The sequence below is a fragment of the Danio rerio genome, chromosome 4, assembly GCF_049306965.1.
Source record: "Danio rerio strain Tuebingen ecotype United States chromosome 4, GRCz12tu, whole genome shotgun sequence".
In the NCBI taxonomy this organism is placed as follows: domain Eukaryota; kingdom Metazoa; phylum Chordata; class Actinopteri; order Cypriniformes; family Danionidae; genus Danio; species Danio rerio.
This window is the reverse complement of record NC_133179.1, coordinates 65,705,505-65,731,528: the sequence shown is the minus strand read 5'-3', so window position 1 is coordinate 65,731,528 and position 26,024 is coordinate 65,705,505. Positions and strand designations below refer to the sequence as shown.

The following is a 26,024-nucleotide window of genomic DNA, read 5'->3' as shown; positions in this document are numbered from 1 at the left end:
CCATAGAGGGTCTGTTATCCCCAGATCGAGTGCGTCCAGTGGAATCCATGTGTTGGCAGCCCCAACTGATGACAAAACACGAAGCAAGCATCTGGAGGAAGCTCAAACTCTTCATGCGTTGCCACAGTTACTAGCGAGTGGTTTGCAAGCACAGGCACGTCTGCTGCAAGTACAGCGCCGTCAGGAGACAGGGGTTGCTGGCCCATTCCCCATGCTCGGTGGCTGGGCATCACCGCCCTGGAGTACGGCCGATAGAAAACGGCGGCTGCCATTTGCGCCGCCCGGCAACTCATACTTACCTGGCAAGGGAGATACCATGATCAAGAAGGTGGTTCACCCAGGGCGAGGCTTGGCCATTGCACTCCGGCCACGCTGACCCCTGCAAATTCCCCAAATGTGGGAATCTCGACTGCATAATTTCTGGTAGTAGGGGACTGCGTTCGCGCTCTCCCCTGAGCACAGCGGTTCAAGACAGAGTTCAGGCGGTAGCGTGGGACCCGGCTGGAGCGTCGCTTCCCTCTCTTCCTCGTCCTTTGCCAAGCCTCTTTTGCTCCAGTAGTGGAAGGCCTGCCCACCCGTCGCTAGAAGAGTCTGTTCAGACGCCGAAAAACCACTCGAAAGGTCCCCCCTCAAAGCGGTTTGACCAGGTGAAGGAACACGCAAAGAGAGCCCCCGGTGGCTTTTGTCCGCCAAGCGAGTGTGCCCTGTGGAACGTCAGGATTTTATTTGCCGGCCTGCCGCTGTTACTGACGGAACGAATGCAGACCGTGTGAAAGGTCATCATTTTATCTGCCATTAAGTAAGCGAACGCTTCTGCTCGGATCAGAGGTAACTTTGTTTCAAGAACTGCAATCTTTTGCAGACGTCTGTGGCGTTTTGGGCAGAGGGACGGTTCTAAACCAATCTGAACCAGAGGCAATTTCGCAGCCAGCCGTCGGTGGTTTCCCGTCTCAGGAATGTAAGGTGCCTGCAGCGGGAGGTTGTTCCGTTAGCGCTTCCGCTTTCGTCAGTCAAGTTCTTTTGCGGAACGTTTGTAGATCCCGTCGTGTTCTTCAAGCTATGTCGTTTGAGCACTGTGCTGATAGGCTGACGTAAGAAAACAGGACACGAAATATACAAGGCGAGAGTGCAAAGCACGGAGCTCTAGGCAAAGGCGGTCCGAACCGCAGCAAAGCAGGAGGTCGACATGTCCAAATAGACCAAATCAGAAACTAAGCAGAGAAAAACGGCATCTGTAGAGGAAGAAAACAGATGGAGGAAAAGAAAGAAAGAACAGGAGGATCCCCTCCCCCCATAGAGGGTCTGTTATCCCCAGATCGAGTGCGTCCAGTGGAATCCATGTGTTGGCAGCCCCAACTGATGACAAAACACGAAGCAAGCATCTGGAGGAAGCTCAAACTCTTCATGCGTTGCCACAGTTACTAGCGAGTGGTTTGCAAGCACAGGCACGTCTGCTGCAAGTACAGCGCCGTCAGGAGACAGGGGTTGCTGGCCCATTCCCCATGCTCGGTGGCTGGGCATCACCGCCCTGGAGTACGGCCGATAGAAAACGGCGGCTGCCATTTGCGCCGCCCGGCAACTCATACTTACCTGGCAAGGGAGATACCATGATCAAGAAGGTGGTTCACCCAGGGCGAGGCTTGGCCATTGCACTCCGGCCACGCTGACCCCTGCGAATTCCCCAAATGTGGGAATCTCGACTGCATAATTTCTGGTAGTGGGGGACTGCGTTCGCGCTCTCCCCTGAGCACAGCGGTTCAAGACAGAGTTCAGGCGGTAGCGTGGGACCCGGCTGGAGCGTCGCTTCCCTCTCTTCCTCGTCCTTTGCCAAGCCTCTTTTGCTCCAGTAGTGGAAGGCCTGCCCACCCGTCGCTAGAAGAGTCTGTTCAGACGCCGAAAAACCACTCGAAAGGTACCCCCTCAAAGCGGTTTGACCAGGTGAAGGAACACGCAAAGAGAGCCCCCGGTGGCTTTTGTCCGCCAAGCGAGTGTGCCCTGTGGAACGTCAGGATTTTATTTGCCGGCCTGCCGCTGTTACTGACGGAACGAATGCAGACCGTGTGAAAGGTCATCATTTTATCTGCCATTAAGTAAGCGAATGCTTCTGCTCGGATCAGAGGTAACTTTGTTTCAAGAACTGCAATCTTTTGCAGACGTCTGTGGCGTTTTGGGCAGAGGGACGGTTCTAAACCAATCTGAACCAGAGGCAATTTCGCAGCCAGCCGTCGGTGGTTTCCCGTCTCAGGAATGTAAGGTGCCTGCAGCGGGAGGTTGTTCCGTTAGCGCTTCCGCTTTCGTCAGTCAAGTTCTTTTGCGGAACGTTTGTAGATCCCGTCGTGTTCTTCAAGCTATGTCGTTTGAGCACTGTGCTGGTAGGCTGACGTAAGAAAACAGGACACGAAATATACAAGGCGAGAGTGCAAAGCACGGAGCTCTAGGCAAAGGCGGTCCGAACCGCAGCAAAGCAGGAGGTCGACATGTCCAAATAGACCAAATCAGAAACTAAGCAGAGAAAAACGGCATCTGTAGAGGAAGAAAACAGATGGAGTAAAAGAAAGAAAGAACAGGAGGATCCCCTCCCCCCATAGAGGGTCTGTTATCCCCAGATCGAGTGCGTCCAGTGGAATCCATGTGTTGGCAGCCCCAACTGATGACAAAACACGAAGCAAGCATCTGGAGGAAGCTCAAACTCTTCATGCGTTGCCACAGTTAAGCCTGATTTATACTTCTGCGTCAGGTGACCGGCGTAACCCACGGCGCAGGCAACGCGCGTGGCTGTGCATTTATACTTCTGCGCGCTGTCTCTGCCGGTCTGCATTAACACTTCCGAAACGCTAGTTGGCAGTGAGGTGTAAATGTTCCTCTGTGTCAAGTTTCTTCGCTACTTTTTTTGCATTTCCTGAACACTTCCGGGATGTACAAGTGGCTCAAACTCGCTCATTTTGAGGCAGGAACCGGCGGACGTGCAACAACTTTAACTATGAGGTAAACACAAAACAAAACTTTCCATCCGGAGCTCCTTCACGGGACTCCACACTTGTAAACAATCGCTCGCGCGGCGTCGCGCCATTCGCGCGCCTCTCGGTCCCGCCCAGACTCGTCAGCGCTACCAAGCCGACCAATCACAGAGCTTAAGCTACGCGTCGTTGCGACGTGTAGTTACATTTTTTGAGAGGTGCACGTCAGTGACGGCGATGGCCACGGCGAAGGGCTATGCGTCAGCGCCGTAGCATACGCCGGTGTTTGACGCAGAAGTATAAATCAGGCTTAACTAGCGAGTGGTTTGCAAGCACAGGCACGTCTGCTGCAAGTACAGCGCCGTCAGGAGACAGGGGTTGCTGGCCCATTCCCCATGCTCGGTGGCTGGGCATCACCGCCCTGGAGTACGGCCGATAGAAAACGGCGGCTGCCATTTGCGCCGCCCGGCAACTCATACTTACCTGGCAGGGGAGATACCATGATCAAGAAGGTGGTTCACCCAGGGCGAGGCTTGGCCATTGCACTCCGGCCACGCTGACCCCTGCGAATTCCCCAAATGTGGGAATCTCGACTGCATAATTTCTGGTAGTGGGGGACTGCGTTCGCGCTCTCCCCTGAGCACAACGGTTCAAGACAGAGTTCAGGCGGTAGCGTGGGACCCGGCTGGAGCGTCGCTTCCCTCTCTTCCTCGTCCTTTGCCAAGCCTCTTTTGCTCCAGTAGTGGAAGGCCTGCCCACCCGTCGCTAGAAGAGTCTGTTCAGACGCCGAAAAACTACTCGAAAGGTCCCCCCTCAAAGCGGTTTGACCAGGTGAAGGAACACGCAAAGAGAGCCCCCGGTGGCTTTTGTCCGCCAAGCGAGTGTGCCCTGTGGAACGTCAGGATTTTATTTGCCGGCCTGCCGCTGTTACTGACGGAACGAATGCAGACCGTGTGAAAGGTCATCATTTTATCTGCCATTAAGTAAGCGAACGCTTCTGCTCGGATCAGAGGTAACTTTGTTTCAAGAACTGCAATCTTTTGCAGACGTCTGTGGCGTTTTGGGCAGAGGGACGGTTCTAAACCAATCTGAACCAGAGGCAATTTCGCAGCCAGCCGTCGGTGGTTTCCCGTCTCAGGAATGTAAGGTGCCTGCAGCGGGAGGTTGTTCCGTTAGCGCTTCCGCTTTCGTCAGTCAAGTTCTTTTGCGGAACGTTTGTAGATCCCGTCGTGTTCTTCAAGCTATGTCGTTTGAGCACTGTGCTGGTAGGCTGACGTAAGAAAACAGGACACGAAATATACAAGGCGAGAGTGCAAAGCACGGAGCTCTAGGCAAAGGCGGTCCGAACCGCAGCAAAGCAGGAGGTCGACATGTCCAAATAGACCAAATCAGAAACTAAGCAGAGAAAAACGGCATCTGTAGAGGAAGAAAACAGATGGAGGAAAAGAAAGAAAGAACAGGAGGATCCCCTCCCCCCATAGAGGGTCTGTTATCCCCAGATCGAGTGCGTCCAGTGGAATCCATGTGTTGGCAGCCCCAACTGATGACAAAACACGAAGCAAGCATCTGGAGGAAGCTCAAACTCTTCATGCGTTGCCACAGTTACTAGCGAGTGGTTTGCAAGCACAGGCACGTCTGCTGCAAGTACAGCGCCGTCAGGAGACAGGGGTTGCTGGCCCATTCCCCATGCTCGGTGGCTGGGCATCACCGCCCTGAAGTACGGCCGATAGAAAACGGCGGCTGCCATTTGCGCCGCCCGGCAACTCATACTTACCTGGCAGGGGAGATACCATGATCAAGAAGGTGGTTCACCCAGGGCGAGGCTTGGCCATTGCACTCCGGCCACGCTGACCCCTGCGAATTCCCCAAATGTGGGAATCTCAACTGCATAATTTCTGGTAGTGGGGGACTGCGTTCGCGCTCTCCCCTGAGCACAGCGGTTCAAGACAGAGTTCAGGCGGTAGCGTGGGACCCGGCTGGAGCGTCGCTTCCCTCTCTTCCTCGTCCTTTGCCAAGCCTCTTTTGCTCCAGTAGTGGAAGGCCTGCCCACCCGTCGCTAGAAGAGTCTGTTCAGACGCCGAAAAACCACTCGAAAGGTCCCCCCTCAAAGCGGTTTGACCAGGTGAAGGAACACGCAAAGAGAGCCCCCGGTGGCTTTTGTCCGCCAAGCGAGTGTGCCCTGTGGAACGTCAGGATTTTATTTGCCGGCCTGCCGCTGTTACTGACGGAACGAATGCAGACCGTGTGAAAGGTCATCATTTTATCTGCCATTAAGTAAGCGAACGCTTCTGCTCGGATCAGAGGTAACTTTGTTTCAAGAACTGCAATCTTTTGCAGACGTCTGTGGCGTTTTGGGCAGAGGGACGGTTCTAAACCAATCTGAACCAGAGGCAATTTCGCAGCCAGCCGTCGGTGGTTTCCCGTCTCAGGAATGTAAGGTGCCTGCAGCGGGAGGTTGTTCCGTTAGCGCTTCCGCTTTCGTCAGTCAAGTTCTTTTGCGGAACGTTTGTAGATCCCGTCGTGTTCTTCAAGCTATGTCGTTTGAGCACTGTGCTGATAGGCTGACGTAAGAAAACAGGACACGAAATATACAAGGCGAGAGTGCAAAGCACGGAGCTCTAGGCAAAGGCGGTCCGAACCGCAGCAAAGCAGGAGGTCGACATGTCCAAATAGACCAAATCAGAAACTAAGCAGAGAAAAACGGCATCTGTAGAGGAAGAAAACAGATGGAGGAAAAGAAAGAAAGAACAGGAGGATCCCCTCCCCCCATAGAGGGTCTGTTATCCCCAGATCGAGTGCGTCCAGTGGAATCCATGTGTTGGCAGCCCCAACTGATGACAAAACACGAAGCAAGCATCTGGAGGAAGCTCAAACTCTTCATGCGTTGCCACAGTTACTAGCGAGTGGTTTGCAAGCACAGGCACGTCTGCTGCAAGTACAGCGCCGTCAGGAGACAGGGGTTGCTGGCCCATTCCCCATGCTCGGTGGCTGGGCATCACCGCCCTGGAGTACGGCCGATAGAAAACGGCGGCTGCCATTTGCGCCGCCCGGCAACTCATAATTACCTGGCAGGGGAGATACCATGATCAAGAAGGTGGTTCACCCAGGGCGAGGCTTGGCCATTGCACTCCGGCCACGCTGACCCCTGCGAATTCCCCAAATGTGGGAATCTCGACTGCATAATTTCTGGTAGTAGGGGACTGCGTTCGTGCTCTCCCCTGAGCACAGCGGTTCAAGACAGAGTTCAGGCGGTAGCGTGGGACCCGGCTGGAGCGTCGCTTCCCTCTCTTCCTCGTCCTTTGCCAAGCCTCTTTTGCTCCAGTAGTGGAAGGCCTGCCCACCCGTCGCTAGAAGAGTCTGTTCAGACGCCGAAAAACCACTCGAAAGGTCCCCCCTCAAAGCGGTTTGACCAGGTGAAGGAACACGCAAAGAGAGCCCCCGGTGGCTTTTGTCCGCCAAGCGAGTGTGCCCTGTGGAACGTCAGGATTTTATTTGCCGGCCTGCCGCTGTTACTGACGGAACGAATGCAGACCGTGTGAAAGGTCATCATTTTATCTGCCATTAAGTAAGCGAACGCTTCTGCTCGGATCAGAGGTAACTTTGTTTCAAGAACTGCAATCTTTTGCAGACGTCTGTGGCGTTTTGGGCAGAGGGACGGTTCTAAACCAATCTGAACCAGAGGCAATTTCGCAGCCAGCCGTCGGTGGTTTCCCGTCTCAGGAATGTAAGGTGCCTGCAGCGGGAGGTTGTTCCGTTAGCGCTTCCGCTTTCGTCAGTCAAGTTCTTTTGCGGAACGTTTGTAGATCCCGTCGTGTTCTTCAAGCTATGTCGTTTGAGCACTGTGCTGGTAGGCTGACGTAAGAAAACAGGACACGAAATATACAAGGCGAGAGTGCAAAGCACGGAGCTCTAGGCAAAGGCGGTCCGAACCGCAGCAAAGCAGGAGGTCGACATGTCCAAATAGACCAAATCAGAAACTAAGCAGAGAAAAACGGCATCTGTAGAGGAAGAAAACAGATGGAGGAAAAGAAAGAAAGAACAGGAGGATCCCCTCCCCCCATAGAGGGTCTGTTATCCCCAGATCGAGTGCGTCCAGTGGAATCCATGTGTTGGCAGCCCCAACTGATGACAAAACACGAAGCAAGCATCTGGAGGAAGCTCAAACTCTTCATGCGTTGCCACAGTTACTAGCGAGTGGTTTGCAAGCACAGGCACGTCTGCTGCAAGTACAGCGCCGTCAGGAGACAGGGGTTGCTGGCCCATTCCCCATGCTCGGTGGCTGGGCATCACCGCCCTGGAGTACGGCCGATAGAAAACGGCGGCTGCCATTTGCGCCGCCCGGCAACTCATAATTACCTGGCAGGGGAGATACCATGATCAAGAAGGTGGTTCACCCAGGGCGAGGCTTGGCCATTGCACTCCGGCCACGCTGACCCCTGCGAATTCCCCAAATGTGGGAATCTTGACTGCATAATTTCTGGTAGTAGGGGACTGCGTTCGCGCTCTCCCCTGAGCACAGCGGTTCAAGACAGAGTTCAGGCGGTAGCGTGGGACCCGGCTGGAGCGTCGCTTCCCTCTCTTCCTCGTCCTTTGCTAAGCCTCTTTTGCTCCAGTAGTGGAAGGCCTGCCCACCCGTCGCTAGAAGAGTCTGTTCAGACGCCGAAAAACCACTCGAAAGGTCCCCCCTTAAAGCGGTTTGACCAGGTGAAGGAACACGCAAAGAGAGCCCCCGGTGGCTTTTGTCCGCCAAGCGAGTGTGCCCTGTGGAACGTCAGGATTTTATTTGCCGGCCTGCCGCTGTTACTGACGGAACGAATGCAGACCGTGTGAAAGGTCATCATTTTATCTGCCATTAAGTAAGCGAACGCTTCTGCTCGGATCAGAGGTAACTTTGTTTCAAGAACTGCAATCTTTTGCAGACGTCTGTGGCGTTTTGGGCAGAGGGACGGTTCTAAACCAATCTGAACCAGAGGCAATTTCGCAGCCAGCCGTCGGTGGTTTCCCGTCTCAGGAATGTAAGGTGCCTGCAGCGGGAGGTTGTTCCGTTAGCGCTTCCGCTTTCGTCAGTCAAGTTCTTTTGCGGAACGTTTGTAGATCCCGTCGTGTTCTTCAAGCTATGTCGTTTGAGCACTGTGCTGATAGGCTGACGTAAGAAAACAGGACACGAAATATACAAGGCGAGAGTGCAAAGCACGGAGCTCTAGGCAAAGGCGGTCCGAACCGCAGCAAAGCAGGAGGTCGACATGTCCAAATAGACCAAATCAGAAACTAAGCAGAGAAAAACGGCATCTGTAGAGGAAGAAAACAGATGGAGGAAAAGAAAGAAAGAACAGGAGGATCCCCTCCCCCCATAGAGGGTCTGTTATCCCCAGATCGAGTGCGTCCAGTGGAATCCATGTGTTGGCAGCCCCAACTGATGACAAAACACGAAGCAAGCATCTGGAGGAAGCTCAAACTCTTCATGCGTTGCCACAGTTACTAGCGAGTGGTTTGCAAGCACAGGCACGTCTGCTGCAAGTACAGCGCCGTCAGGAGACAGGGGTTGCTGGCCCATTCCCCATGCTCGGTGGCTGGGCATCACCGCCCTGGAGTACGGCCGATAGAAAACGGCGGCTGCCATTTGCGCCGCCCGGCAACTCATACTTACCTGGCAAGGGAGATACCATGATCAAGAAGGTGGTTCACCCAGGGCGAGGCTTGGCCATTGCACTCCGGCCACGCTGACCCCTGCGAATTCCCCAAATGTGGGAATCTCGACTGCATAATTTCTGGTAGTGGGGGACTGCGTTCGCGCTCTCCCCTGAGCACAGCGGTTCAAGACAGAGTTCAGGCGGTAGCGTGGGACCCGGCTGGAGCGTCGCTTCCCTCTCTTCCTCGTCCTTTGCCAAGCCTCTTTTGCTCCAGTAGTGGAAGGCCTGCCCACCCGTCGCTAGAAGAGTCTGTTCAGACGCCGAAAAACCACTCGAAAGGTACCCCCTCAAAGCGGTTTGACCAGGTGAAGGAACACGCAAAGAGAGCCCCCGGTGGCTTTTGTCCGCCAAGCGAGTGTGCCCTGTGGAACGTCAGGATTTTATTTGCCGGCCTGCCGCTGTTACTGACGGAACGAATGCAGACCGTGTGAAAGGTCATCATTTTATCTGCCATTAAGTAAGCGAATGCTTCTGCTCGGATCAGAGGTAACTTTGTTTCAAGAACTGCAATCTTTTGCAGACGTCTGTGGCGTTTTGGGCAGAGGGACGGTTCTAAACCAATCTGAACCAGAGGCAATTTCGCAGCCAGCCGTCGGTGGTTTCCCGTCTCAGGAATGTAAGGTGCCTGCAGCGGGAGGTTGTTCCGTTAGCGCTTCCGCTTTCGTCAGTCAAGTTCTTTTGCGGAACGTTTGTAGATCCCGTCGTGTTCTTCAAGCTATGTCGTTTGAGCACTGTGCTGGTAGGCTGACGTAAGAAAACAGGACACGAAATATACAAGGCGAGAGTGCAAAGCACGGAGCTCTAGGCAAAGGCGGTCCGAACCGCAGCAAAGCAGGAGGTCGACATGTCCAAATAGACCAAATCAGAAACTAAGCAGAGAAAAACGGCATCTGTAGAGGAAGAAAACAGATGGAGTAAAAGAAAGAAAGAACAGGAGGATCCCCTCCCCCCATAGAGGGTCTGTTATCCCCAGATCGAGTGCGTCCAGTGGAATCCATGTGTTGGCAGCCCCAACTGATGACAAAACACGAAGCAAGCATCTGGAGGAAGCTCAAACTCTTCATGCGTTGCCACAGTTACTAGCGAGTGGTTTGCAAGCACAGGCACGTCTGCTGCAAGTACAGCGCCGTCAGGAGACAGGGGTTGCTGGCCCATTCCCCATGCTCGGTGGCTGGGCATCACCGCCCTGGAGTACGGCCGATAGAAAACGGCGGCTGCCATTTGCGCCGCCCGGCAACTCATACTTACCTGGCAAGGGAGATACCATGATCAAGAAGGTGGTTCACCCAGGGCGAGGCTTGGCCATTGCACTCCGGCCACGCTGACCCCTGCGAATTCCCCAAATGTGGGAATCTCGACTGCATAATTTCTGGTAGTGGGGGACTGCGTTCGCGCTCTCCCCTGAGCACAGCGGTTCAAGACAGAGTTCAGGCGGTAGCGTGGGACCCGGCTGGAGCGTCGCTTCCCTCTCTTCCTCGTCCTTTGCCAAGCCTCTTTTGCTCCAGTAGTGGAAGGCCTGCCCACCCGTCGCTAGAAGAGTCTGTTCAGACGCCGAAAAACCACTCGAAAGGTACCCCCTCAAAGCGGTTTGACCAGGTGAAGGAACACGCAAAGAGAGCCCCCGGTGGCTTTTGTCCGCCAAGCGAGTGTGCCCTGTGGAACGTCAGGATTTTATTTGCCGGCCTGCCGCTGTTACTGACGGAACGAATGCAGACCGTGTGAAAGGTCATCATTTTATCTGCCATTAAGTAAGCGAATGCTTCTGCTCGGATCAGAGGTAACTTTGTTTCAAGAACTGCAATCTTTTGCAGACGTCTGTGGCGTTTTGGGCAGAGGGACGGTTCTAAACCAATCTGAACCAGAGGCAATTTCGCAGCCAGCCGTCGGTGGTTTCCCGTCTCAGGAATGTAAGGTGCCTGCAGCGGGAGGTTGTTCCGTTAGCGCTTCCGCTTTCGTCAGTCAAGTTCTTTTGCGGAACGTTTGTAGATCCCGTCGTGTTCTTCAAGCTATGTCGTTTGAGCACTGTGCTGGTAGGCTGACGTAAGAAAACAGGACACGAAATATACAAGGCGAGAGTGCAAAGCACGGAGCTCTAGGCAAAGGCGGTCCGAACCGCAGCAAAGCAGGAGGTCGACATGTCCAAATAGACCAAATCAGAAACTAAGCAGAGAAAAACGGCATCTGTAGAGGAAGAAAACAGATGGAGTAAAAGAAAGAAAGAACAGGAGGATCCCCTCCCCCCATAGAGGGTCTGTTATCCCCAGATCGAGTGCGTCCAGTGGAATCCATGTGTTGGCAGCCCCAACTGATGACAAAACACGAAGCAAGCATCTGGAGGAAGCTCAAACTCTTCATGCGTTGCCACAGTTAAGCCTGATTTATACTTCTGCGTCAGGTGACCGGCGTAACCCACGGCGCAGGCAACGCGCGTGGCTGTGCATTTATACTTCTGCGCGCTGTCTCTGCCGGTCTGCATTAACACTTCCGAAACGCTAGTTGGCAGTGAGGTGTAAATGTTCCTCTGTGTCAAGTTTCTTCGCTACTTTTTTGCATTTCCTGAACACTTCCGGGATGTACAAGTGGCTCAAACTCGCTCATTTTGAGGCAGGAACCGGCGGACGTGCAACAACTTTAACTATGAGGTAAACACAAAACAAAACTTTCCATCCGGAGCTCCTTCACGGGACTCCACACTTGTAAACAATCGCTCGCGCGGCGTCGCGCCATTCGCGCGCCTCTCGGTCCCGCCCAGACTCGTCAGCGCTACCAAGCCGACCAATCACAGAGCTTATGCTACGCGTCGTTGCGACGTGTAGTTACATTTTTTGAGAGGTGCACGTCAGTGACGGCGATGGCCACGGCGAAGGGCTATGCGTCAGCGCCGTAGCATACGCCGGTGTTTGACGCAGAAGTATAAATCAGGCTTAACTAGCGAGTGGTTTGCAAGCACAGGCACGTCTGCTGCAAGTACAGCGCCGTCAGGAGACAGGGGTTGCTGGCCCATTCCCCATGCTCGGTGGCTGGGCATCACCGCCCTGGAGTACGGCCGATAGAAAACGGCGGCTGCCATTTGCGCCGCCCGGCAACTCATAATTACCTGGCAGGGGAGATACCATGATCAAGAAGGTGGTTCACCCAGGGCGAGGCTTGGCCATTGCACTCCGGCCACGCTGACCCCTGCGAATTCCCCAAATGTGGGAATCTTGACTGCATAATTTCTGGTAGTAGGGGACTGCGTTCGCGCTCTCCCCTGAGCACAGCGGTTCAAGACAGAGTTCAGGCGGTAGCGTGGGACCCGGCTGGAGCGTCGCTTCCCTCTCTTCCTCGTCCTTTGCCAAGCCTCTTTTGCTCCAGTAGTGGAAGGCCTGCCCACCCGTCGCTAGAAGAGTCTGTTCAGACGCCGAAAAACCACTCGAAAGGTCCCCCCTTAAAGCGGTTTGACCAGGTGAAGGAACACGCAAAGAGAGCCCCCGGTGGCTTTTGTCCGCCAAGCGAGTGTGCCCTGTGGAACGTCAGGATTTTATTTGCCGGCCTGCCGCTGTTACTGACGGAACGAATGCAGACCGTGTGAAAGGTCATCATTTTATCTGCCATTAAGTAAGCGAACGCTTCTGCTCGGATCAGAGGTAACTTTGTTTCAAGAACTGCAATCTTTTGCAGACGTCTGTGGCGTTTTGGGCAGAGGGACGGTTCTAAACCAATCTGAACCAGAGGCAATTTCGCAGCCAGCCGTCGGTGGTTTCCCGTCTCAGGAATGTAAGGTGCCTGCAGCGGGAGGTTGTTCCGTTAGCGCTTCCGCTTTCGTCAGTCAAGTTCTTTTGCGGAACGTTTGTAGATCCCGTCGTGTTCTTCAAGCTATGTCGTTTGAGCACTGTGCTGATAGGCTGACGTAAGAAAACAGGACACGAAATATACAAGGCGAGAGTGCAAAGCACGGAGCTCTAGGCAAAGGCGGTCCGAACCGCAGCAAAGCAGGAGGTCGACATGTCCAAATAGACCAAATCAGAAACTAAGCAGAGAAAAACGGCATCTGTAGAGGAAGAAAACAGATGGAGGAAAAGAAAGAAAGAACAGGAGGATCCCCTCCCCCCATAGAGGGTCTGTTATCCCCAGATCGAGTGCGTCCAGTGGAATCCATGTGTTGGCAGCCCCAACTGATGACAAAACACGAAGCAAGCATCTGGAGGAAGCTCAAACTCTTCATGCGTTGCCACAGTTACTAGCGAGTGGTTTGCAAGCACAGGCACGTCTGCTGCAAGTACAGCGCCGTCAGGAGACAGGGGTTGCTGGCCCATTCCCCATGCTCGGTGGCTGGGCATCACCGCCCTGGAGTACGGCCGATAGAAAACGGCGGCTGCCATTTGCGCCGCCCGGCAACTCATACTTACCTGGCAAGGGAGATACCATGATCAAGAAGGTGGTTCACCCAGGGCGAGGCTTGGCCATTGCACTCCGGCCACGCTGACCCCTGCGAATTCCCCAAATGTGGGAATCTCGACTGCATAATTTCTGGTAGTGGGGGACTGCGTTCGCGCTCTCCCCTGAGCACAGCGGTTCAAGACAGAGTTCAGGCGGTAGCGTGGGACCCGGCTGGAGCGTCGCTTCCCTCTCTTCCTCGTCCTTTGCCAAGCCTCTTTTGCTCCAGTAGTGGAAGGCCTGCCCACCCGTCGCTAGAAGAGTCTGTTCAGACGCCGAAAAACCACTCGAAAGGTACCCCCTCAAAGCGGTTTGACCAGGTGAAGGAACACGCAAAGAGAGCCCCCGGTGGCTTTTGTCCGCCAAGCGAGTGTGCCCTGTGGAACGTCAGGATTTTATTTGCCGGCCTGCCGCTGTTACTGACGGAACGAATGCAGACCGTGTGAAAGGTCATCATTTTATCTGCCATTAAGTAAGCGAATGCTTCTGCTCGGATCAGAGGTAACTTTGTTTCAAGAACTGCAATCTTTTGCAGACGTCTGTGGCGTTTTGGGCAGAGGGACGGTTCTAAACCAATCTGAACCAGAGGCAATTTCGCAGCCAGCCGTCGGTGGTTTCCCGTCTCAGGAATGTAAGGTGCCTGCAGCGGGAGGTTGTTCCGTTAGCGCTTCCGCTTTCGTCAGTCAAGTTCTTTTGCGGAACGTTTGTAGATCCCGTCGTGTTCTTCAAGCTATGTCGTTTGAGCACTGTGCTGGTAGGCTGACGTAAGAAAACAGGACACGAAATATACAAGGCGAGAGTGCAAAGCACGGAGCTCTAGGCAAAGGCGGTCCGAACCGCAGCAAAGCAGGAGGTCGACATGTCCAAATAGACCAAATCAGAAACTAAGCAGAGAAAAACGGCATCTGTAGAGGAAGAAAACAGATGGAGTAAAAGAAAGAAAGAACAGGAGGATCCCCTCCCCCCATAGAGGGTCTGTTATCCCCAGATCGAGTGCGTCCAGTGGAATCCATGTGTTGGCAGCCCCAACTGATGACAAAACACGAAGCAAGCATCTGGAGGAAGCTCAAACTCTTCATGCGTTGCCACAGTTACTAGCGAGTGGTTTGCAAGCACAGGCACGTCTGCTGCAAGTACAGCGCCGTCAGGAGACAGGGGTTGCTGGCCCATTCCCCATGCTCGGTGGCTGGGCATCACCGCCCTGGAGTACGGCCGATAGAAAACGGCGGCTGCCATTTGCGCCGCCCGGCAACTCATACTTACCTGGCAAGGGAGATACCATGATCAAGAAGGTGGTTCACCCAGGGCGAGGCTTGGCCATTGCACTCCGGCCACGCTGACCCCTGCGAATTCCCCAAATGTGGGAATCTCGACTGCATAATTTCTGGTAGTGGGGGACTGCGTTCGCGCTCTCCCCTGAGCACAGCGGTTCAAGACAGAGTTCAGGCGGTAGCGTGGGACCCGGCTGGAGCGTCGCTTCCCTCTCTTCCTCGTCCTTTGCCAAGCCTCTTTTGCTCCAGTAGTGGAAGGCCTGCCCACCCGTCGCTAGAAGAGTCTGTTCAGACGCCGAAAAACCACTCGAAAGGTACCCCCTCAAAGCGGTTTGACCAGGTGAAGGAACACGCAAAGAGAGCCCCCGGTGGCTTTTGTCCGCCAAGCGAGTGTGCCCTGTGGAACGTCAGGATTTTATTTGCCGGCCTGCCGCTGTTACTGACGGAACGAATGCAGACCGTGTGAAAGGTCATCATTTTATCTGCCATTAAGTAAGCGAATGCTTCTGCTCGGATCAGAGGTAACTTTGTTTCAAGAACTGCAATCTTTTGCAGACGTCTGTGGCGTTTTGGGCAGAGGGACGGTTCTAAACCAATCTGAACCAGAGGCAATTTCGCAGCCAGCCGTCGGTGGTTTCCCGTCTCAGGAATGTAAGGTGCCTGCAGCGGGAGGTTGTTCCGTTAGCGCTTCCGCTTTCGTCAGTCAAGTTCTTTTGCGGAACGTTTGTAGATCCCGTCGTGTTCTTCAAGCTATGTCGTTTGAGCACTGTGCTGGTAGGCTGACGTAAGAAAACAGGACACGAAATATACAAGGCGAGAGTGCAAAGCACGGAGCTCTAGGCAAAGGCGGTCCGAACCGCAGCAAAGCAGGAGGTCGACATGTCCAAATAGACCAAATCAGAAACTAAGCAGAGAAAAACGGCATCTGTAGAGGAAGAAAACAGATGGAGTAAAAGAAAGAAAGAACAGGAGGATCCCCTCCCCCCATAGAGGGTCTGTTATCCCCAGATCGAGTGCGTCCAGTGGAATCCATGTGTTGGCAGCCCCAACTGATGACAAAACACGAAGCAAGCATCTGGAGGAAGCTCAAACTCTTCATGCGTTGCCACAGTTAAGCCTGATTTATACTTCTGCGTCAGGTGACCGGCGTAACCCACGGCGCAGGCAACGCGCGTGGCTGTGCATTTATACTTCTGCGCGCTGTCTCTGCCGGTCTGCATTAACACTTCCGAAACGCTAGTTGGCAGTGAGGTGTAAATGTTCCTCTGTGTCAAGTTTCTTCGCTACTTTTTTTGCATTTCCTGAACACTTCCGGGATGTACAAGTGGCTCAAACTCGCTCATTTTGAGGCAGGAACCGGCGGACGTGCAACAACTTTAACTATGAGGTAAACACAAAACAAAACTTTCCATCCGGAGCTCCTTCACGGGACTCCACACTTGTAAACAATCGCTCGCGCGGCGTCGCGCCATTCGCGCGCCTCTCGGTCCCGCCCAGACTCGTCAGCGCTACCAAGCCGACCAATCACAGAGCTTAAGCTACGCGTCGTTGCGACGTGTAGTTACATTTTTTGTGAGGTGCACGTCAGTGACGGCGATGGCCACGGCGAAGGGCTATGCGTCAGCGCCGTAGCATACGCCGGTGTTTGACGCAGAAGTATAAATCAGGCTTAACTAGCGAGTGGTTTGCAAGCACAGGCACGTCTGCTGCAAGTACAGCGCCGTCAGGAGACAGGGGTTGCTGGCCCATTCCCCATGCTCGGTGGCTGGGCATCACCGCCCTGGAGTACGGCCGATAGAAAACGGCGGCTGCCATTTGCGCCGCCCGGCAACTCATACTTACCTGGCAGGGGAGATACCATGATCAAGAAGGTGGTTCACCCAGGGCGAGGCTTGGCCATTGCACTCCAGCCACGCTGACCCCTGCGAATTCCCCAAATGTGGGAATCTCGACTGCATAATTTCTGGTAGTGGGGGACTGCGTTCGCGCTCTCCCCTGAGCACAACGGTTCAAGACAGAGTTCAGGCGGTAGCGTGGGACCCGGCTGGAGCGTCGCTTCCCTCTCTTCCTCGTCCTTTGCCAAGCCTCTTTTGCTCCAGTAGTGGAAGGCCTGCCCACCCGTCGCTAGAAGAGTCTGTTCAGACGCCGAAAAACTACTCGAAAGGTCCCCCCTCAAAGCGGTTTGACCAGGTGAAGGAACACGCAAAGAGAGCCCCCGGTGGCTTTTGTCCGCCAAGCGAGTGTGCCCTGTGGAACGTCAGGATTTTATTTGCCGGCCTGCCGCTGTTACTGACGGAACGAATGCAGACCGTGTGAAAGGTCATCATTTTATCTGCCATTAAGTAAGCGAACGCTTCTGCTCGGATCAGAGGTAACTTTGTTTCAAGAACTGCAATCTTTTGCAGACGTCTGTGGCGTTTTGGGCAGAGGGACGGTTCTAAACCAATCTGAACCAGAGGCAATTTCGCAGCCAGCCGTCGGTGGTTTCCCGTCTCAGGAATGTAAGGTGCCTGCAGCGGGAGGTTGTTCCGTTAGCGCTTCCGCTTTCGTCAGTCAAGTTCTTTTGCGGAACGTTTGTAGATCCCGTCGTGTTCTTCAAGCTATGTCGTTTGAGCACTGTGCTGGTAGGCTGACGTAAGAAAACAGGACACGAAATATACAAGGCGAGAGTGCAAAGCACGGAGCTCTAGGCAAAGGCGGTCCGAACCGCAGCAAAGCAGGAGGTCGACATGTCCAAATAGACCAAATCAGAAACTAAGCAGAGAAAAACGGCATCTGTAGAGGAAGAAAACAGATGGAGGAAAAGAAAGAAAGAACAGGAGGATCCCCTCCCCCCATAGAGGGTCTGTTATCCCCAGATCGAGTGCGTCCAGTGGAATCCATGTGTTGGCAGCCCCAACTGATGACAAAACACGAAGCAAGCATCTGGAGGAAGCTCAAACTCTTCATGCGTTGCCACAGTTACTAGCGAGTGGTTTGCAAGCACAGGCACGTCTGCTGCAAGTACAGCGCCGTCAGGAGACAGGGGTTGCTGGCCCATTCCCCATGCTCGGTGGCTGGGCATCACCGCCCTGAAGTACGGCCGATAGAAAACGGCGGCTGCCATTTGCGCCGCCCGGCAACTCATACTTACCTGGCAGGGGAGATACCATGATCAAGAAGGTGGTTCACCCAGGGCGAGGCTTGGCCATTGCACTCCGGCCACGCTGACCCCTGCGAATTCCCCAAATGTGGGAATCTCAACTGCATAATTTCTGGTAGTGGGGGACTGCGTTCGCGCTCTCCCCTGAGCACAGCGGTTCAAGACAGAGTTCAGGCGGTAGCGTGGGACCCGGCTGGAGCGTCGCTTCCCTCTCTTCCTCGTCCTTTGCCAAGCCTCTTTTGCTCCAGTAGTGGAAGGCCTGCCCACCCGTCGCTAGAAGAGTCTGTTCAGACGCCGAAAAACCACTCGAAAGGTCCCCCCTCAAAGCGGTTTGACCAGGTGAAGGAACACGCAAAGAGAGCCCCCGGTGGCTTTTGTCCGCCAAGCGAGTGTGCCCTGTGGAACGTCAGGATTTTATTTGCCGGCCTGCCGCTGTTACTGACGGAACGAATGCAGACCGTGTGAAAGGTCATCATTTTATCTGCCATTAAGTAAGCGAACGCTTCTGCTCGGATCAGAGGTAACTTTGTTTCAAGAACTGCAATCTTTTGCAGACGTCTGTGGCGTTTTGGGCAGAGGGACGGTTCTAAACCAATCTGAACCAGAGGCAATTTCGCAGCCAGCCGTCGGTGGTTTCCCGTCTCAGGAATGTAAGGTGCCTGCAGCGGGAGGTTGTTCCGTTAGCGCTTCCGCTTTCGTCAGTCAAGTTCTTTTGCGGAACGTTTGTAGATCCCGTCGTGTTCTTCAAGCTATGTCGTTTGAGCACTGTGCTGATAGGCTGACGTAAGAAAACAGGACACGAAATATACAAGGCGAGAGTGCAAAGCACGGAGCTCTAGGCAAAGGCGGTCCGAACCGCAGCAAAGCAGGAGGTCGACATGTCCAAATAGACCAAATCAGAAACTAAGCAGAGAAAAACGGCATCTGTAGAGGAAGAAAACAGATGGAGGAAAAGAAAGAAAGAACAGGAGGATCCCCTCCCCCCATAGAGGGTCTGTTATCCCCAGATCGAGTGCGTCCAGTGGAATCCATGTGTTGGCAGCCCCAACTGATGACAAAACACGAAGCAAGCATCTGGAGGAAGCTCAAACTCTTCATGCGTTGCCACAGTTACTAGCGAGTGGTTTGCAAGCACAGGCACGTCTGCTGCAAGTACAGCGCCGTCAGGAGACAGGGGTTGCTGGCCCATTCCCCATGCTCGGTGGCTGGGCATCACCGCCCTGGAGTACGGCCGATAGAAAACGGCGGCTGCCATTTGCGCCGCCCGGCAACTCATAATTACCTGGCAGGGGAGATACCATGATCAAGAAGGTGGTTCACCCAGGGCGAGGCTTGGCCATTGCACTCCGGCCACGCTGACCCCTGCGAATTCCCCAAATGTGGGAATCTCGACTGCATAATTTCTGGTAGTAGGGGACTGCGTTCGTGCTCTCCCCTGAGCACAGCGGTTCAAGACAGAGTTCAGGCGGTAGCGTGGGACCCGGCTGGAGCGTCGCTTCCCTCTCTTCCTCGTCCTTTGCCAAGCCTCTTTTGCTCCAGTAGTGGAAGGCCTGCCCACCCGTCGCTAGAAGAGTCTGTTCAGACGCCGAAAAACCACTCGAAAGGTCCCCCCTCAAAGCGGTTTGACCAGGTGAAGGAACACGCAAAGAGAGCCCCCGGTGGCTTTTGTCCGCCAAGCGAGTGTGCCCTGTGGAACGTCAGGATTTTATTTGCCGGCCTGCCGCTGTTACTGACGGAACGAATGCAGACCGTGTGAAAGGTCATCATTTTATCTGCCATTAAGTAAGCGAACGCTTCTGCTCGGATCAGAGGTAACTTTGTTTCAAGAACTGCAATCTTTTGCAGACGTCTGTGGCGTTTTGGGCAGAGGGACGGTTCTAAACCAATCTGAACCAGAGGCAATTTCGCAGCCAGCCGTCGGTGGTTTCCCGTCTCAGGAATGTAAGGTGCCTGCAGCGGGAGGTTGTTCCGTTAGCGCTTCCGCTTTCGTCAGTCAAGTTCTTTTGCGGAACGTTTGTAGATCCCGTCGTGTTCTTCAAGCTATGTCGTTTGAGCACTGTGCTGGTAGGCTGACGTAAGAAAACAGGACACGAAATATACAAGGCGAGAGTGCAAAGCACGGAGCTCTAGGCAAAGGCGGTCCGAACCGCAGCAAAGCAGGAGGTCGACATGTCCAAATAGACCAAATCAGAAACTAAGCAGAGAAAAACGGCATCTGTAGAGGAAGAAAACAGATGGAGGAAAAGAAAGAAAGAACAGGAGGATCCCCTCCCCCCATAGAGGGTCTGTTATCCCCAGATCGAGTGCGTCCAGTGGAATCCATGTGTTGGCAGCCCCAACTGATGACAAAACACGAAGCAAGCATCTGGAGGAAGCTCAAACTCTTCATGCGTTGCCACAGTTACTAGCGAGTGGTTTGCAAGCACAGGCACGTCTGCTGCAAGTACAGCGCCGTCAGGAGACAGGGGTTGCTGGCCCATTCCCCATGCTCGGTGGCTGGGCATCACCGCCCTGGAGTACGGCCGATAGAAAACGGCGGCTGCCATTTGCGCCGCCCGGCAACTCATAATTACCTGGCAGGGGAGATACCATGATCAAGAAGGTGGTTCACCCAGGGCGAGGCTTGGCCATTGCACTCCGGCCACGCTGACCCCTGCGAATTCCCCAAATGTGGGAATCTTGACTGCATAATTTCTGGTAGTAGGGGACTGCGTTCGCGCTCTCCCCTGAGCACAGCGGTTCAAGACAGAGTTCAGGCGGTAGCGTGGGACCCGGCTGGAGCGTCGCTTCCCTCTCTTCCTCGTCCTTTGCCAAGCCTCTTTTGCTCCAGTAGTGGAAGGCCTGCCCACCCGTCGCTAGAAGAGTCTGTTCAGACGCCGAAAAACCACTCGAAAGGTCCCCCCTTAAAGCGGTTTGACCAGGTGAAGGAACACGCAAAGAGAGCCCCCGGTGGCTTTTGTCCGCCAAGCGAGTGTGCCCTGTGGAACGTCAGGATTTTATTTGCCGGCCTGCCGCTGTTACTGACGGAACGAATGCAGACCGTGTGAAAGGTCATCATTTTATCTGCCATTAAGTAAGCGAACGCTTCTGCTCGGATCAGAGGTAACTTTGTTTCAAGAACTGCAATCTTTTGCAGACGTCTGTGGCGTTTTGGGCAGAGGGACGGTTCTAAACCAATCTGAACCAGAGGCAATTTCGCAGCCAGCCGTCGGTGGTTTCCCGTCTCAGGAATGTAAGGTGCCTGCAGCGGGAGGTTGTTCCGTTAGCGCTTCCGCTTTCGTCAGTCAAGTTCTTTTGCGGAACGTTTGTAGATCCCGTCGTGTTCTTCAAGCTATGTCGTTTGAGCACTGTGCTGATAGGCTGACGTAAGAAAACAGGACACGAAATATACAAGGCGAGAGTGCAAAGCACGGAGCTCTAGGCAAAGGCGGTCCGAACCGCAGCAAAGCAGGAGGTCGACATGTCCAAATAGACCAAATCAGAAACTAAGCAGAGAAAAACGGCATCTGTAGAGGAAGAAAACAGATGGAGGAAAAGAAAGAAAGAACAGGAGGATCCCCTCCCCCCATAGAGGGTCTGTTATCCCCAGATCGAGTGCGTCCAGTGGAATCCATGTGTTGGCAGCCCCAACTGATGACAAAACACGAAGCAAGCATCTGGAGGAAGCTCAAACTCTTCATGCGTTGCCACAGTTACTAGCGAGTGGTTTGCAAGCACAGGCACGTCTGCTGCAAGTACAGCGCCGTCAGGAGACAGGGGTTGCTGGCCCATTCCCCATGCTCGGTGGCTGGGCATCACCGCCCTGGAGTACGGCCGATAGAAAACGGCGGCTGCCATTTGCGCCGCCCGGCAACTCATACTTACCTGGCAAGGGAGATACCATGATCAAGAAGGTGGTTCACCCAGGGCGAGGCTTGGCCATTGCACTCCGGCCACGCTGACCCCTGCGAATTCCCCAAATGTGGGAATCTCGACTGCATAATTTCTGGTAGTGGGGGACTGCGTTCGCGCTCTCCCCTGAGCACAGCGGTTCAAGACAGAGTTCAGGCGGTAGCGTGGGACCCGGCTGGAGCGTCGCTTCCCTCTCTTCCTCGTCCTTTGCCAAGCCTCTTTTGCTCCAGTAGTGGAAGGCCTGCCCACCCGTCGCTAGAAGAGTCTGTTCAGACGCCGAAAAACCACTCGAAAGGTACCCCCTCAAAGCGGTTTGACCAGGTGAAGGAACACGCAAAGAGAGCCCCCGGTGGCTTTTGTCCGCCAAGCGAGTGTGCCCTGTGGAACGTCAGGATTTTATTTGCCGGCCTGCCGCTGTTACTGACGGAACGAATGCAGACCGTGTGAAAGGTCATCATTTTATCTGCCATTAAGTAAGCGAATGCTTCTGCTCGGATCAGAGGTAACTTTGTTTCAAGAACTGCAATCTTTTGCAGACGTCTGTGGCGTTTTGGGCAGAGGGACGGTTCTAAACCAATCTGAACCAGAGGCAATTTCGCAGCCAGCCGTCGGTGGTTTCCCGTCTCAGGAATGTAAGGTGCCTGCAGCGGGAGGTTGTTCCGTTAGCGCTTCCGCTTTCGTCAGTCAAGTTCTTTTGCGGAACGTTTGTAGATCCCGTCGTGTTCTTCAAGCTATGTCGTTTGAGCACTGTGCTGGTAGGCTGACGTAAGAAAACAGGACACGAAATATACAAGGCGAGAGTGCAAAGCACGGAGCTCTAGGCAAAGGCGGTCCGAACCGCAGCAAAGCAGGAGGTCGACATGTCCAAATAGACCAAATCAGAAACTAAGCAGAGAAAAACGGCATCTGTAGAGGAAGAAAACAGATGGAGTAAAAGAAAGAAAGAACAGGAGGATCCCCTCCCCCCATAGAGGGTCTGTTATCCCCAGATCGAGTGCGTCCAGTGGAATCCATGTGTTGGCAGCCCCAACTGATGACAAAACACGAAGCAAGCATCTGGAGGAAGCTCAAACTCTTCATGCGTTGCCACAGTTACTAGCGAGTGGTTTGCAAGCACAGGCACGTCTGCTGCAAGTACAGCGCCGTCAGGAGACAGGGGTTGCTGGCCCATTCCCCATGCTCGGTGGCTGGGCATCACCGCCCTGGAGTACGGCCGATAGAAAACGGCGGCTGCCATTTGCGCCGCCCGGCAACTCATACTTACCTGGCAAGGGAGATACCATGATCAAGAAGGTGGTTCACCCAGGGCGAGGCTTGGCCATTGCACTCCGGCCACGCTGACCCCTGCGAATTCCCCAAATGTGGGAATCTCGACTGCATAATTTCTGGTAGTGGGGGACTGCGTTCGCGCTCTCCCCTGAGCACAGCGGTTCAAGACAGAGTTCAGGCGGTAGCGTGGGACCCGGCTGGAGCGTCGCTTCCCTCTCTTCCTCGTCCTTTGCCAAGCCTCTTTTGCTCCAGTAGTGGAAGGCCTGCCCACCCGTCGCTAGAAGAGTCTGTTCAGACGCCGAAAAACCACTCGAAAGGTACCCCCTCAAAGCGGTTTGACCAGGTGAAGGAACACGCAAAGAGAGCCCCCGGTGGCTTTTGTCCGCCAAGCGAGTGTGCCCTGTGGAACGTCAGGATTTTATTTGCCGGCCTGCCGCTGTTACTGACGGAACGAATGCAGACCGTGTGAAAGGTCATCATTTTATCTGCCATTAAGTAAGCGAATGCTTCTGCTCGGATCAGAGGTAACTTTGTTTCAAGAACTGCAATCTTTTGCAGACGTCTGTGGCGTTTTGGGCAGAGGGACGGTTCTAAACCAATCTGAACCAGAGGCAATTTCGCAGCCAGCCGTCGGTGGTTTCCCGTCTCAGGAATGTAAGGTGCCTGCAGCGGGAGGTTGTTCCGTTAGCGCTTCCGCTTTCGTCAGTCAAGTTCTTTTGCGGAACGTTTGTAGATCCCGTCGTGTTCTTCAAGCTATGTCGTTTGAGCACTGTGCTGGTAGGCTGACGTAAGAAAACAGGACACGAAATATACAAGGCGAGAGTGCAAAGCACGGAGCTCTAGGCAAAGGCGGTCCGAACCGCAGCAAAGCAGGAGGTCGACATGTCCAAATAGACCAAATCAGAAACTAAGCAGAGAAAAACGGCATCTGTAGAGGAAGAAAACAGATGGAGTAAAAGAAAGAAAGAACAGGAGGATCCCCTCCCCCCATAGAGGGTCTGTTATCCCCAGATCGAGTGCGTCCAGTGGAATCCATGTGTTGGCAGCCCCAACTGATGACAAAACACGAAGCAAGCATCTGGAGGAAGCTCAAACTCTTCATGCGTTGCCACAGTTAAGCCTGATTTATACTTCTGCGTCAGGTGACCGGCGTAACCCACGGCGCAGGCAACGCGCGTGGCTGTGCATTTATACTTCTGCGCGCTGTCTCTGCCGGTCTGCATTAACACTTCCGAAACGCTAGTTGGCAGTGAGGTGTAAATGTTCCTCTGTGTCAAGTTTCTTCGCTACTTTTTTGCATTTCCTGAACACTTCCGGGATGTACAAGTGGCTCAAACTCGCTCATTTTGAGGCAGGAACCGGCGGACGTGCAACAACTTTAACTATGAGGTAAACACAAAACAAAACTTTCCATCCGGAGCTCCTTCACGGGACTCCACACTTGTAAACAATCGCTCGCGCGGCGTCGCGCCATTCGCGCGCCTCTCGGTCCCGCCCAGACTCGTCAGCGCTACCAAGCCGACCAATCACAGAGCTTATGCTACGCGTCGTTGCGACGTGTAGTTACATTTTTTGAGAGGTGCACGTCAGTGACGGCGATGGCCACGGCGAAGGGCTATGCGTCAGCGCCGTAGCATACGCCGGTGTTTGACGCAGAAGTATAAATCAGGCTTAACTAGCGAGTGGTTTGCAAGCACAGGCACGTCTGCTGCAAGTACAGCGCCGTCAGGAGACAGGGGTTGCTGGCCCATTCCCCATGCTCGGTGGCTGGGCATCACCGCCCTGGAGTACGGCCGATAGAAAACGGCGGCTGCCATTTGCGCCGCCCGGCAACTCATACTTACCTGGCAGGGGAGATACCATGATCAAGAAGGTGGTTCACCCAGGGCGAGGCTTGGCCATTGCACTCCGGCCACGCTGACCCCTGCGAATTCCCCAAATGTGGGAATCTCGACTGCATAATTTCTGGTAGTGGGGGACTGCGTTCGCGCTCTCCCCTGAGCACAGCGGTTCAAGACAGAGTTCAGGCGGTAGCGTGGGATCCGGCTGGAGCGTCGCTTCCCTCTCTTCCTCGTCCTTTGCCAAGCCTCTTTTGCTCCAGTAGTGGAAGGCCTGCCCACCCGTCGCTAGAAGAGTCTGTTCAGACGCCGAAAAACTACTCGAAAGGTCCCCCCTCAAAGCGGTTTGACCAGGTGAAGGAACACGCAAAGAGAGCCCCCGGTGGCTTTTGTCCGCCAAGCGAGTGTGCCCTGTGGAACGTCAGGATTTTATTTGCCGGCCTGCCGCTGTTACTGACGGAACGAATGCAGACCGTGTGAAAGGTCATCATTTTATCTGCCATTAAGTAAGCGAACGCTTCTGCTCGGATCAGAGGTAACTTTGTTTCAAGAACTGCAATCTTTTGCAGACGTCTGTGGCGTTTTGGGCAGAGGGACGGTTCTAAACCAATCTGAACCAGAGGCAATTTCGCAGCCAGCCGTCGGTGGTTTCCCGTCTCAGGAATGTAAGGTGCCTGCAGCGGGAGGTTGTTCCGTTAGCGCTTCCGCTTTCGTCAGTCAAGTTCTTTTGCGGAACGTTTGTAGATCCCGTCGTGTTCTTCAAGCTATGTCGTTTGAGCACTGTGCTGATAGGCTGACGTAAGAAAACAGGACACGAAATATACAAGGCGAGAGTGCAAAGCACGGAGCTCTAGGCAAAGGCGGTCCGAACCGCAGCAAAGCAGGAGGTCGACATGTCCAAATAGACCAAATCAGAAACTAAGCAGAGAAAAACGGCATCTGTAGAGGAAGAAAACAGATGGAGGAAAAGAAAGAAAGAACAGGAGGATCCCCTCCCCCCATAGAGGGTCTGTTATCCCCAGATCGAGTGCGTCCAGTGGAATCCATGTGTTGGCAGCCCCAACTGATGACAAAACACGAAGCAAGCATCTGGAGGAAGCTCAAACTCTTCATGCGTTGCCACAGTTACTAGCGAGTGGTTTGCAAGCACAGGCACGTCTGCTGCAAGTACAGCGCCGTCAGGAGACAGGGGTTGCTGGCCCATTCCCCATGCTCGGTGGCTGGGCATCACCGCCCTGGAGTACGGCCGATAGAAAACGGCGGCTGCCATTTGCGCCGCCCGGCAACTCATACTTACCTGGCAGGGGAGATACCATGATCAAGAAGGTGGTTCACCCAGGGCGAGGCTTGGCCATTGCACTCCGGCCACGCTGACCCCTGCGAATGGGCGGCGGAACGTATGGTAGTGCAATTAATCACAACGCGATTGGCTGAAATTCTATGCTTAGAGTCCTTCATTTACATATGTGTTCAAGACATTTAATTTATTTATAACTTGAAAGTTAGGGCACGGGAGGTGATGGAAATATCAGAAGAAGTGATTTAAGGTT

The 26,024-nt window shown here is 54.1% G+C and overlaps 18 non-coding genes and 1 pseudogene across 18 annotated transcripts; all 19 read left to right on the top strand.

Annotated features, from left to right (window-relative positions):
- The first annotated feature begins 291 nt into the window (after nt 1-291).
- LOC141384160 (U1 spliceosomal RNA) lies at nt 292-455 on the top strand. Its single transcript, XR_012405216.1, has one exon. It is a non-coding gene; the product is annotated as a U1 spliceosomal RNA (small nuclear RNA).
- Nucleotides 456-1,582: 1,127 nt separating this feature from the next.
- LOC141384130 (U1 spliceosomal RNA) lies at nt 1,583-1,746 on the top strand. The gene has a single exon (XR_012405186.1). It is a non-coding gene; the product is annotated as a U1 spliceosomal RNA (small nuclear RNA).
- Nucleotides 1,747-3,432: 1,686 nt separating this feature from the next.
- On the top strand, nt 3,433-3,596 carry LOC141384060 (U1 spliceosomal RNA). The gene has a single exon (XR_012405109.1). It is a non-coding gene; the product is annotated as a U1 spliceosomal RNA (small nuclear RNA).
- A 1,127-nt stretch (nt 3,597-4,723) lies between these two features.
- Nucleotides 4,724-4,887, top strand: LOC141384123 (U1 spliceosomal RNA). The gene has a single exon (XR_012405179.1). It is a non-coding gene; the product is annotated as a U1 spliceosomal RNA (small nuclear RNA).
- A 1,127-nt stretch (nt 4,888-6,014) lies between these two features.
- On the top strand, nt 6,015-6,178 carry LOC141384133 (U1 spliceosomal RNA). Its single transcript, XR_012405189.1, has one exon. It is a non-coding gene; the product is annotated as a U1 spliceosomal RNA (small nuclear RNA).
- A 1,127-nt stretch (nt 6,179-7,305) lies between these two features.
- Nucleotides 7,306-7,469, top strand: LOC141384138 (U1 spliceosomal RNA). The gene has a single exon (XR_012405194.1). It is a non-coding gene; the product is annotated as a U1 spliceosomal RNA (small nuclear RNA).
- A 1,127-nt stretch (nt 7,470-8,596) lies between these two features.
- On the top strand, nt 8,597-8,760 carry LOC141384129 (U1 spliceosomal RNA). Its single transcript, XR_012405185.1, has one exon. It is a non-coding gene; the product is annotated as a U1 spliceosomal RNA (small nuclear RNA).
- Nucleotides 8,761-9,887: 1,127 nt separating this feature from the next.
- Nucleotides 9,888-10,051, top strand: LOC141384128 (U1 spliceosomal RNA). The gene has a single exon (XR_012405184.1). It is a non-coding gene; the product is annotated as a U1 spliceosomal RNA (small nuclear RNA).
- Nucleotides 10,052-11,736: 1,685 nt separating this feature from the next.
- Nucleotides 11,737-11,900, top strand: LOC141384137 (U1 spliceosomal RNA). The gene has a single exon (XR_012405193.1). It is a non-coding gene; the product is annotated as a U1 spliceosomal RNA (small nuclear RNA).
- Nucleotides 11,901-13,027: 1,127 nt separating this feature from the next.
- On the top strand, nt 13,028-13,191 carry LOC141384127 (U1 spliceosomal RNA). The gene has a single exon (XR_012405183.1). It is a non-coding gene; the product is annotated as a U1 spliceosomal RNA (small nuclear RNA).
- A 1,127-nt stretch (nt 13,192-14,318) lies between these two features.
- Nucleotides 14,319-14,482, top strand: LOC141384126 (U1 spliceosomal RNA). The gene has a single exon (XR_012405182.1). It is a non-coding gene; the product is annotated as a U1 spliceosomal RNA (small nuclear RNA).
- A 1,686-nt stretch (nt 14,483-16,168) lies between these two features.
- On the top strand, nt 16,169-16,332 carry LOC141384143 (U1 spliceosomal RNA). The gene has a single exon (XR_012405199.1). It is a non-coding gene; the product is annotated as a U1 spliceosomal RNA (small nuclear RNA).
- A 1,127-nt stretch (nt 16,333-17,459) lies between these two features.
- On the top strand, nt 17,460-17,623 carry LOC141384122 (U1 spliceosomal RNA). Its single transcript, XR_012405178.1, has one exon. It is a non-coding gene; the product is annotated as a U1 spliceosomal RNA (small nuclear RNA).
- Nucleotides 17,624-18,750: 1,127 nt separating this feature from the next.
- Nucleotides 18,751-18,914, top strand: LOC141384132 (U1 spliceosomal RNA). Its single transcript, XR_012405188.1, has one exon. It is a non-coding gene; the product is annotated as a U1 spliceosomal RNA (small nuclear RNA).
- A 1,127-nt stretch (nt 18,915-20,041) lies between these two features.
- On the top strand, nt 20,042-20,205 carry LOC141384136 (U1 spliceosomal RNA). Its single transcript, XR_012405192.1, has one exon. It is a non-coding gene; the product is annotated as a U1 spliceosomal RNA (small nuclear RNA).
- A 1,127-nt stretch (nt 20,206-21,332) lies between these two features.
- Nucleotides 21,333-21,496, top strand: LOC141384125 (U1 spliceosomal RNA). The gene has a single exon (XR_012405181.1). It is a non-coding gene; the product is annotated as a U1 spliceosomal RNA (small nuclear RNA).
- Nucleotides 21,497-22,623: 1,127 nt separating this feature from the next.
- On the top strand, nt 22,624-22,787 carry LOC141384124 (U1 spliceosomal RNA). The gene has a single exon (XR_012405180.1). It is a non-coding gene; the product is annotated as a U1 spliceosomal RNA (small nuclear RNA).
- Nucleotides 22,788-24,472: 1,685 nt separating this feature from the next.
- On the top strand, nt 24,473-24,636 carry LOC137494213 (U1 spliceosomal RNA). Its single transcript, XR_011014173.2, has one exon. It is a non-coding gene; the product is annotated as a U1 spliceosomal RNA (small nuclear RNA).
- A 1,127-nt stretch (nt 24,637-25,763) lies between these two features.
- LOC137494490 (U1 spliceosomal RNA) lies at nt 25,764-25,909 on the top strand (annotated as a pseudogene).
- Nucleotides 25,910-26,024: the final 115 nt, after the last annotated feature.